Raw genomic sequence first — 9,435 nt, 5'->3', positions numbered from 1 at the left:
TCTTTAACCTCCACTCACCTTTTATTTCAGGCATCTCCTCCACCCTCACCACCACCACTTCCTTTTCAGTCTAAAAGAAGGGTCTTGACCTAAAACATGACAGTTTACTCTTTTCTATAAATGCTGCTGACCTGCTGAGCTTCTCCAGCATTGGTGTGTCTTGCAATGGATTCATGGTTTTCTTTGTCCCTTCTGCCACTGTACCCTTTCTATTTCTCCTCCCTGCCCCTATGACCAGTCCATCACGTACACCCTCCTCTCTCTGGTTTTCACATTTTCTTCCCTTTTGTCCATCATCTATTGTCCTCTCCTATCAGACTCCTTCTTGTTTAGTCCTTTGCCTCCTCCACCAATCACATGCCAGCTTCTCACATCATTCCCTTTCTCCCACCTCTCCCACCTTCCTACCTTCATCTTCACCTGGATTTGTCTATCACTTGCTAACTTCTGATGCCCCCCTCTCCCCACTCCTTCATTCTGCCTTCTGCACATTCCTTTTCTGTCCTGATGAAGGGTCTTTGCTTGGAAAGTGGTCCGTTCATTTCCTACCCTCCACCACCACCTATTGATTTTCCCTCACCTGCTGAGTCCTTCCAGCATTTTGTGTGTCTTGTTCCATATTTCCAGCATCCACAGTCTCTCTCTGCCTCTATTTTACAGGGAAAAGCCAAGTTACAGAAAATTAAGTAACTTCCTTTCACTTGGTCATAAATCTTTGGGATTCACAAGCAGATGTGACTCTTTCCATGATATGTTATTATTATGCAATAGGCCATTCAGCTCTCAGGCCAGTTCACTCACTCAGTTAGCTCATGGATGATATGAATCACAAACCCATCAGCCGGCTTCAGGAATGGAGAGGTGGGTGAGGGTACACTGTTCCACACTGGTGGATCACAGTTGGTAGGAATCAACAGTTTGATATTCTGATAGTATGATTTGCACCCCTGGCACACCTCAGGGATGTGTGCTTAGCCTACTGCTCTACTCTTTATATATACCTGACTCTGTGGCTAAGCATAGCTCAAATACCATCTATAAATTTGCTGATGATTCATCCATTGTTGGTAGAATCTCAGGTGGTGATGAGAGGGCGTACAGGAGTGAGATATGCCAATTAGTGGAATTGTGCTACAGCAACAATGTGGCACTCAATGTCAGTAAGATGAAAGCTGATTGTGGACTTCAGGAAGGGTAAGATGAAGGAGTACATACCAATTCTCATAGAGGGATCAGAAGTGGAGATAGTGAGCAGTTACAAGTTCCTCGGTGTCAAGATCTCTGAGGATCTAACCTGGTCCCAACATATCGATGTAATTATAAAGAAAGCAAGACAGCGGCTATACTTTATTAGAAGTTCGAAGAGATTTGGCATGTCAACAAATACACTTAAAAACTTCTATAGTTGTACCATGGATAGCATTCTGACAGGCTGCATCACTGCCTGGTATGGAGGAACTACTGCACAGGACTGAAAGAAGCTGCAGAGGATTGTAAATCTAGTCAGCTCCATCTTGGGTACTAGCCTACAATGTACCCAGGACATCTTCAAGGAGTGGTGTCTCAGAAAGGCAGCGTCCATTATCAAGGACCTCCAGCACCTAGGGCATGCCCTTTGCTCACTGTTACCATCAGGTAGGAGGTACAGAAGTCTGAACGCACACACTCAGCGATTCAGGAACAGCTTCTTCCCCTCTGCCATCAGATTCCTAAATGGACATTGAATCTTTAGACACTACAGCATTTTTAAAAATATACAATATTTCTGTTTTTGCACATTTAATAAAATCCATTCAATATATGTATATTGTAACTGATTTAGTTGTTTATTATTATTATTATTATTATTATTATTATTATTATTATTATTATTATTATTATTATTATTATTTCCTCTGCTAGGTTATGTATTGCATTGAACTTCTGCTGCTAAGTTAACAAATTTTTCATCACATGCCAGTGAAAATAAACCTGATACTGATTCTGATTAACATATCAGATGACCTGACCTAGACCCAGCTCATTGATACAATCACAAAGAAAACTTTGCTGCCTTAGAAATCTAAGTAGTTTCAGCACGCAACTAAACACTCCAATAGACGTGCAAAGATGTAGTAGTTGCTTCATGGACTGGGATGACAAAACAAAAATGAAGGAAGTTGAGAAATGGAGTAATGGACTCAGCCCAAAGTATCACAGGTACGTCCCACCCCATCATCAGGAGTATGTACAGGAAGTGCTACCTGATGAAGGCAACATCTATTAAAGATCCCCATCATCTGGGCTGTGCCATATTCTCGCAACTACCATCGGGCAGGAGGTTTAGAAGCTTGTAGATCCAGGTTCAGGTACAGTTATTGCCCTTCAACTATTCCGTTATTAAATCAACCTGCACAATCACAGGCTAAGTACAACATGATCACTTTGCACAAAAATGGTTTTTGTTATTTTTGAATGAATGAATGAATGAAATTAACTTATTTTGGCCAGTACAAACATAACAAAAAGCATCATTTACAATGATGATTTCATAGGACAAAATAACAACAGAAAACATAGATATTCTTTAAAACAGACCAAAAGGCTATAGGCTGAAGCCACAGCTTATTACGCCTACCCCTCTTACTTATACTGTTACGAATGAAGGGAGCAAAGTCACCCTCCCCCTTTTTGAGAATCGCGAAATCGCTATTATTTCAGGTCTGATACCCAGGAAATGAGAGAGATACACATCATGTCAACAATGAGAGAGAGAGAGACGCAGGATCACAGCAAAGGCAGTTGTTATAGACAACGCAGAATACACAACAAGGTGGAATGTCTCCTAACAAAAAGCAGAACGGAACCACTGATTACTGCTATTGTCTCTTGGAGAAGGAATTATGTATTGAGTACTGTACTATTCATTGAAACCCCTCAGGGGACAGCCAGAGTGGTCTGGTTGAGGGATTGCATCATCCCAACCTGATTGACATCTGAGAACCCGTGAGTGAGGATAAAAGTCGGGTCTGGGGAACACCCCTCAGACACACCAGGAGAAACGCTAGAAATCCTGTGACAGTGTTTTATGGCAAAAGCCAGTGAGAGCTCGTGTATGTCCTCCCTTGCCTGGGTGGCGGGCTCATCATGGAAGAATGGTTTAGCTAAAGCAGAGGTCATACTTGAACGGCCACAACAACGAGACACCGATGGATCGAAATCATAAAGGAAGGTTGGCAAAAACAATAGTGGTAACTGTTCCCATTCTTTTATCTCTCTCTCTCTCTCTCTCTCTCTCTCTCTCTCTCTCTCTCTCCAACAATTGCAACACAGTGACAAACAAACACCACAACTTGTGTGAACTGAAATGAACTTTATATTTCCATCGGACAATTCATTATCCCCGAGACAACAATAGAGCTTATTTCCTATTGATTATTATTATGCCTGCACTTTTAGGTTTAGTATTGACGACGTATATTATCTGTATATTTGCATTGATATTATTTTTGTGTATTTTTACTAATAAATACTGTTAAAAACAGTATCACCAGACTCCAATGGACGCCTCTATCTTTGCTGGTAAGTAACCCAGTTACGGGGTACATAAAAACTTGGGGGCTCATCCGGGATTTGATACCAAATTGGAGGGCCAGAAAATCGGGCTTTTAAGTCCAGACTTGGATCTGGTTGCACGGGTAGACAGACTGGAAACTAGAAAAGATGGACATAGACGAATTTACACAAAACCCGACTTTGAAGGCGCTAGAGGGGGCCACAAAGTTGGACTTGGTAAATATTGCGAAAGGACTAAATCTTACAGAGATGAGGTCGTCAATGAAAAAGTGGGAGATGCGGAGGGCCATAACTCAGTATTATATTGAGAAGAATGTGTTTTCGGCTGAGGTATTGGACAATATCCCTGAAAAGGTACCAGCTATTGGGACGGCTCAGTTAGAGTTGGAAAAATTGAGGTTGGAACATGAAATTAAGTTAAAACAGCTGGAAAGAGCTGAAAAGCAGAGGGAGTACGAGGAGAAGGAGAAACAGAGGCAGCATGAGCTGGATGTGGAGACGTTAAGGAAAGAGCAAAGAGCTTAAGGGCCAGACCGAGAGGAGAGGTTTAATGTTAGTAGGGAGTTTAGGTTAGTACCTCCGTTCGAGGAGATGGATGTTGATAGTTATCTCTTGCATTTTGAAAAGGTGGCAGTGAGTCAGAAGTGGCCCAGAGATCAGTGGGTGGCGTTGTTACAAAGTGTGTTAAAAGGGAAGGCACAAGTGTCATATGCGGCATTGTCTGTGGAGGAGGAGGAGTATGAGAATTATGAGGAAGTAAAACATGCCATTCTTCGGGCCTACGAATTGGTACCTGAGGCCTATAGACAAAAGTTCAGAAACTTAAAGGAAGTGTGGAATCAGACGTGTGCAGAGTTTGCCTATGAGAAGGGTGTGCTCTTGGATCGTTGGTGTGCAGCAGAAATGGTGGAAGAAGATTTTCGGCGTTTCAGGGAGTTAATTCTGATTGAGGAATTTAAAGGTTGTGTTTCAGATGATATCCTGATGTATTTGAATGAGAAGCCAAATAAGTCCATATCTGAATTTGCCAGGTTCGCAGATGAATATACCCTAACCCACAAGACAAAGTTTTCCTCGAATAAGAGTTACCAGAAAGACCGTAGAGACGGTAGAGAAAGCCCGTCAGCTGAGGCAGAGATTCATCCGGGAGCTAGTGGTAAAAATAAGGAGGAAGAAAGGCAAGATGGTAGGAGGGGTCCTTGCTTGACCTGCTTTAATTGTGGAAAGGTGGGTCATGTTGCATCTAAGTGCTTTGCTCCAAGAAAGGAGACAGGAAAAGGGAAAGCAGCAGTCCCTACAGGGTGTATTGTGTTGATCAGTAAATCGACGAAAAAGACCCAGGTAGACAGAATACGAGAGGGGCGTGAGAAATTTATTTCAGAAGGGACCGTGTCTGTGAAAGAGGTAGAAACACCAGTTCCAGTGCGGATCTGGAGAGATACTGGAGCTGAGCAGCCATTGATTCTCAGTAAGGTACTAGATTTTGGTCCTGAGATGGGAGAGGTAGCTTCGAGAGGCATAGGAAAAGGGACAGAAGCTGTGCCTTTGCATAGGATCATTATAAATTGTGAGCTGGTATCTGGACCAGTTGAAATAGGGGTGCGATCAGAATTTCCGAGAGCTGACGTGGACGTCCTTGTTGGTAACGATTTAGCTGGTGGTGAGGTTTGGTCAGCAATGAAGTTGACGAGCCAGCCTGTAAGTGTTGAGGACCCGCCCCTAGATTCCAAGATGCATCCCGCATGTACGTTCACTTGCAGCATGTCGAGAAAGGCAGCTGAGAAAGAGACCAGTTTAAATCAGTCCAGTGTTGATTTGGTTGAGACATTTCTACCGACCCTATACCTGGAGGGTGGTAAAATGGAGAATAGGGAGGTGAAAGAGAGTAAAGGAGAGGAGTTGGACCTACCCTTAGCCAGGAGGAAATTTATAGAGGCACGGAGTAAAAATGAGAAACAGATAAGGCTGTTAGAAGGTCCAGCGTTGGACATGGATGATCTATCTAGCTTCAGACCTGTTTGAAGAGGTTGAAAATTTTAAAGGTGTTCCCGATAATGAAATGAGGGCAGTCCTAGATGAAAAGGATGCCATTACCTTGAAGGAGTCTGCTGGGTTGGCAGATGAGGTTGTTTCAGCCCGTTGGGTTGAGTTTACTCCGGAAGGGAGTTGCCCAGAGAGTAACTGGGAGCATCAGGAGAACTTAGAATTTGAAAAGGGGACGGGTATTGAAAGCCTGGAAGAGGCAGATGTCCCATTTGAGTGTGTTCAAGATGTGGATGCACGTGGTACTGAACCTAGTAATGGAACTCAGGTAATGTCTGAGGTATCTGAGTCAGTTAAAAAGGAATGCAGTCTTTGTGGGTCAGAAGGACTTGGTTCAGTGAAGAAAGGGTTAACCTTGGTAATAGTGGGAAGTGAGAATTCCCAGTTGTTTGTGTTCGAAGGTGTGTTAAAAGGTAGTGAGGAGATAAAAGGTGGTGATGTGGATATTATTATTGAAGGGAAAGGGAAAAGTATAGTTCCTAAATTGAATGGAGAAAATTTAAAGTCTGGATTGGTGTCAGAAGCAGTAACCAGGCTGAAGGAACAATGGCTTGTTACCAAGGTGCCTACGAATCAATTACAGTTTGATTTGGAATGTAAAGGTGCCCCACTCGCTAATGTTATTCAAGGGTGTGCTGTGAAGAGGCAGAATTTGAAATGTTGTTTGAACAAAGAGGGATCGCTTGCAGATATTAAACTGAAAACTAATAGAATGAAGGGTCCTGAAGATAAAACTACCAACTTGCTTAAAAATAAAGAATTGTGTGGAAGTTCAGAAGATGGGCTAAGTTTGGAAAACATTGTTGATCAAATTACTCCTATGAAAGGAGCGTGCAAAAGCCTATTCCACACTGGTATACAAGCTAACCACATGAGAGTTAACTGGAAAAGGGGCGAGGGTTGACGGGATGCCACTTTAAATAACAGGATCCGGTTTTAAGGGATTTCGACAAAGCTCGTAAATAATAAAGACAACACCATGGAAGATTGACTGTTAAGTTTGAAAGTAAAATAAAGATTAGTATTTGCATAAACTTTTGTAATATACACGTAAGCTAAGATCACAACTCTTTAGTTTTGTTTTGCTGAAGAAAATGAATAAAAAAAATGGGTGATTATTAAATTGGAGTCTGATGCTACAGGAATTTATTAAGGTACAAGATATTAAGATATTAAAGGAAGTGACAATGTAATCGCTAACTGTTTAGGTGCTAACTTGAATGTATAACTGTATTACTCTGTGGTGAAAAAAAACCCTTGTATTGTATTAAGATTCTGAAATTCTGTAAGACTTTGTATTAGTTATTTTTCCCTGTGGTAAAAATCCTTAGAAGGATGGGGGTGTTATGAATGAAGGGAGCAAAGTCGCCCCCCCCCACCTTTTCAAGAATCGCAAAATCGCTATTATTTCGGGTCTGATACCCAGGAAATGAGAGAGATACGCATCATGTCAGTAATGAGAGAGAGAGATGCAGGATCACAGCAAAGGCAGTTGTTATATACAACGCAGAATACACAGCAAGGTGGAATGTCTCCGAACAAAAAGCGGAACGGAACCACTGATTACTGCCATTGTCTCTTGGAGAAGGAATTGTGTATTGAGTACTGTACTATTCATTGAAACCCCTCAGGGTACAGCCAGAGTGGTCTGGTTGAGGGATTGAATCATCTCAACCTGATTGACATCTGCGACCCCATGAGTGAGGATAAAAGTTGGGTCTGGGGAACACCCCTCAGATGCACCAGGAGAAACGCTAGAAATCCAGTGACAGTGTTTTATGGCAAAAGCTGGTGAGAGCTCGTGTGTGTCCTCCCTTGCCTGGGTGGTGGGCTCATCACGGAAGAACGGTTTAGCTAAAGGAGAGGTCATACTTGAACAGCCACAACAACGAGACACCGACGGATCGAAATCATAAAGGAAGGTTGGCAAAAACAATAGCGGTAACTGTTTCCATTCTTCTCTCTCTCTCCAACAATTGCAACACAGCGACAAATAAACACCGCAGCCTGTGTGAACTGAAATGAACTTTATATTTCCATCAGACAATTCATTATCCCCTAGACAATGATAGAGCTTATTTCTTATTGATTATCATTATACCCACAGTTTTAGGTTTAGTATTGATGACGTATACTATCTGTATATTTGCATTGATATTATTTTTATGTATTTTTACTAATAAATACTGTTAAAAATAGTATCATCAGACTCCAACGGATGCCTCTATCTTTGCTGGTAAGTAACCCAGTTACGGGGTTCGTAACGATATAACAACATACTTGGCATCAATCATCACATCAAAGACAAAAAAAATTCATAATCTGGAGGGCCAAGCGCCGGTGTTCGGCAAAATGGTCTCCCAGTCTGCGGCGGGTCTCCCCAATGTATAAATGCCTCCTCTATTGTCAAGATGAGGCCACACGCAGGTCAATGGAGCAATACCTTATTTCCCGCCTAGGTAGCCTCCTTCCTGCCGGCATGAACATCCAACTCACTGACCTCCGTTGATACCCCTGCCCCCCACCCTTATCTATTATTTTAGTCTGGTTCTCTTTCTCTCCCTTTTTCCCCCCTCACTATAATCTCTCCCCCAGCCCTACCTTTCTTTCTCTTTTATTTCCCATAATTCTCCACCTTCCCCCAGCCCATTTCCCTCCAGCCTATCACTTCCCAGCTCTCTACTTTATCCCTCACCCCACTTCTTATCCCCTCTCAACCATCCCATGTTACTTCACTCCTGATGAAGGGTTTCGGCCTGAAATGTCCGAAACGAAATTACCTCCTCCCATAGATGCTGTCTGGCCTGCTGAGTTCTGCTAGCATTTTGTGTTTTTTATTTATTTCCAGCATTTGCTGATTCACTCGTGTTGAAATAGACAAGCAATATGGCTTACATCAGAAGTGAATAGAAAATTAATTAAAATTCAATTGGACACTGGTTTGGCTGTTTCAGTTGCGTATTTAATATTTTAATATTATACAAGTAACCTTGTGCATATTGTATATTGTTTCATTACGCATCCTTGTTCATTTAAATAATTCACTAAAGGCCATATGTATAAATACATGTATTTCTTATGTCATCACGCTACCATGTGATACATATACACCTCGCTTATAGTAAACTCGAAGTAAGTCCTGTGTTCTGATCTCCCATGTCTTCCTTTGAATTAATTTAATACTTCAAAGTTACAAAACTGAACTACTCCATTTTCAAGGTTGCAGATGCTACAACAGCTGGGATCCATATCTCAAGTAATGGTGTGTTAGAGTAGGGGAAGTAATACAGAGCTGGGTAACATGGTGTCATGATAACCTTTCCTTCGACGTCAGCAAAACAACAGAACTGGTGATTGGCATCAGAAAGGAGGGCTACACACTTACTCTTGCCTACATCGAAGATGTTGAGGCTGAGGGAGTTGAGAACTTCAAGTTCCTAGGAGTGAGTATCACCAATAACCTGTGCTGGTCCAGTCACACAAATGTCACAGGCAAGAAAGCACACCACCGCCTCTTCCTCCTCAGGTGAGTATCCTGATGAAGGATCTCGGTATGACATGTCGAGGTTTATTCTTCTCCCTCCATCAGGGGTTCCCAACACTTTTTATGCCAAAGACCAATACCATTAAGCAAGGGGACCATGAACGCCAGGTTGGGTAGCTCTGCTACAGAAGCTGTCCAGACTGCCCGGTGCCTCCAGCGTTTGTGTGTGACAATGTCAATAACAAGTGGTCATAGTTCAAATTCCTTCGCAGCAGTAATATAACTGAAATTTAGATAAATATAAGATATTAGAAGCTTCATGAATCAAAAATTCCTGGGAAACCCTGATTTTC

This window comes from Hypanus sabinus, chromosome 28 (assembly GCF_030144855.1).
Source record: "Hypanus sabinus isolate sHypSab1 chromosome 28, sHypSab1.hap1, whole genome shotgun sequence".
Lineage (NCBI taxonomy): Eukaryota > Metazoa > Chordata > Chondrichthyes > Myliobatiformes > Dasyatidae > Hypanus > Hypanus sabinus.
This window is presented reverse-complemented; position numbering follows the sequence as displayed.